Source organism: Myotis davidii, unplaced genomic scaffold (assembly GCF_000327345.1).
Source record: "Myotis davidii unplaced genomic scaffold, ASM32734v1 scaffold1221, whole genome shotgun sequence".
Classification (NCBI taxonomy): domain Eukaryota; kingdom Metazoa; phylum Chordata; class Mammalia; order Chiroptera; family Vespertilionidae; genus Myotis; species Myotis davidii.
In genome coordinates this window covers 243,140-245,167 of record NW_006291616.1, presented here as the reverse complement: position 1 = coordinate 245,167, position 2,028 = coordinate 243,140, and the positions used below count along the sequence as shown (strand labels likewise).

At 49.5% G+C, this 2,028-nt stretch overlaps 1 long non-coding RNA gene across 1 annotated transcript in view; it reads left to right on the top strand.

Annotated features, from left to right (window-relative positions):
* Nucleotides 1–543: 543 nt before the first annotated feature.
* The window catches only part of LOC107183296, an 18,543-nt gene continuing 17,058 nt past the window's right edge, over nt 544–2,028 (top strand). Inside the window, exon 1 of the long non-coding RNA XR_001514077.1 lies at nt 544–662. This is a non-coding gene — a long non-coding RNA (uncharacterized LOC107183296). The remainder of the gene's footprint in view (nt 663–2,028) is intronic.

The window sequence follows — 2,028 nt, the reverse complement described above, 5'->3', positions numbered from 1 at the left end:
TCTCTCTGCAGATCTCTGGAGAATTTGAGAGGGAAAGGAAATGGGGAGGGAGGGGAGAAGAAAGATAGAGGGGTGGAGATGTAGAATTCTGCCCTTTTAAAAAAAATTTTGTTAATCCTCACCCGAGGATATTTTTCCATTGATTTTTAGAGAGAGTGAAAGAGAAAGGGAAAGACAGAGACCAAGTTCCTGCCCCAATGCCAGACAATCCAGGTCCTCCCCCATGTGCCTCTGGTTCCCCCAGTGCTGCCACCCAACACTGGAACCCAGACTGAGTAAGTTCCTGTTCCAGCGCTTTAAGAGGCACTGCCTGGGTCTCCTACAGCCTCCTTGTCACTCAGCCATAATCCCTGATGGATTTTATAGCCTGAAGTTACAGGGACTTCTCTTCCCAGCTCTGGAACCCAGGTTGAGGGGTCTGATGAGGGGCTGGGACCCCTTGCTTCTCAAAGGAGGCCTCTGGAGCAGAGGCACCCCTCCCTGTTAAAAACATGCCACACCTGGGTGCCAACCCAACCTGTTTCACACCTCCACCCCTCCCACCAGTCTCGATGTGCTTTCTTCTTTACTTCTCTAGTTGTGGGACTTCCATTCAGCCAGCTCTCAGGATGTTCTGAAAGATGGTTATTGTGTATTTTAGTTCTAATTTTGATGTGGTTCTCGTTAATGCTTGTATGTGCCCTGACCAGGGATCAAACCCATAACCTTGGCAAATCGGGAGGATGCTCTAACCAACTGAGCTCTAACTGGCCAGAGCAAAATACTTGCAATTTTCTAGATGCCCAAGGAAATCAGGTGAAGTTCATAACATTGAAAGATTTTTAACTACATAGAGCAGCAATTTAAAAAACAGGAATCCTATATAATAAAAGGCTAATATGCAAATTGTCCCCATGGGCAGGAGTTCAACCCACCAGGAGTTAGACGTGCGCTGACCACCAGGGGGCGGTGCAGGATATGGAGGGTGTTGGCGATGTGGCGATGGCAGCCGGTGGCAGTGGAGGTGCTGCCGGCCCTGATGAGCCCTGATGAGAGCAGGACCATGGAAGGATGGTGGAGCAGGTGAGCCAGCGGCTCGAGGCTAAGGCATGTGTGAAGGGAGGCCCCGGCCAGCAGCTGGCAGCTGCCGGGGACCCTACCCATGCACGGATTTCGTGCACTGGGCCTCTAGTTAAATCATAATTCAGATCAATGACAATGAACAAACACCCTGAATTTTCCCCTTTGCAGATCTGTGACTTCAACTTAAAAAACAAAACACATCACCAATTACCTTGCCTGGCCACCCCTTGCCCCATTTAAGGCTAGAAACTTCAAAATGCGCCTGACTTCTTTCTGTTTTCCATTCTGCTCTCGCCCTCCCCCAACACTGACACTTGTTGGATGACCTCACCTGGTTTTTATACAGAAAATTGAGTCCATGTGGTGTCAGCTCCCTTCAGCCCCCTCATCTCCACTAGAATAAACCCTGGGAACCCATGTTTTCCGTCCGTACCTCCTCCTGGCCTTTCTGCAGCTAATGCTCCCTGACTGTGACCCTGACACAGGCCTCCAGCGGGGGTCACCCCCTCCCCACAGGCAGCCAGTGCCGCATGTTGCCCCCACCCCACCCCACCCAAATCCCACAGCCGTCAATTGCAGGAAAAGAATTTGAACCTCTCCCCCACCCCTTGAGGACATTGTCAGATTCTCCCCTGAGATCTTTTCTGAGTTCATCTGTTACACAATTCCGTTCTCAACCCTTTGTTCGTTGTCTAACATTTCCTTCATTTCCAGACAGAAATAGGGCCCCGTTTTAAGTGGCTTAGGAAGTTTGGATGTTCAGGTTCTCACAAAGAATCTAATAGTATGGATCGAACTATTTGAGTTTCTCTGAATGCCCAGACTTAAAAAACCAAAAAACCAAAAAACTTTATTGTTGAAAGTATTGCATATGTCCCCATTTTTCTCACACTGACCTCTTATAGCTCTCCCCCACCCCTCCGCCTCCACCCATACAGGCCCTCACCCCCCTGTTTTCTGTGTAGC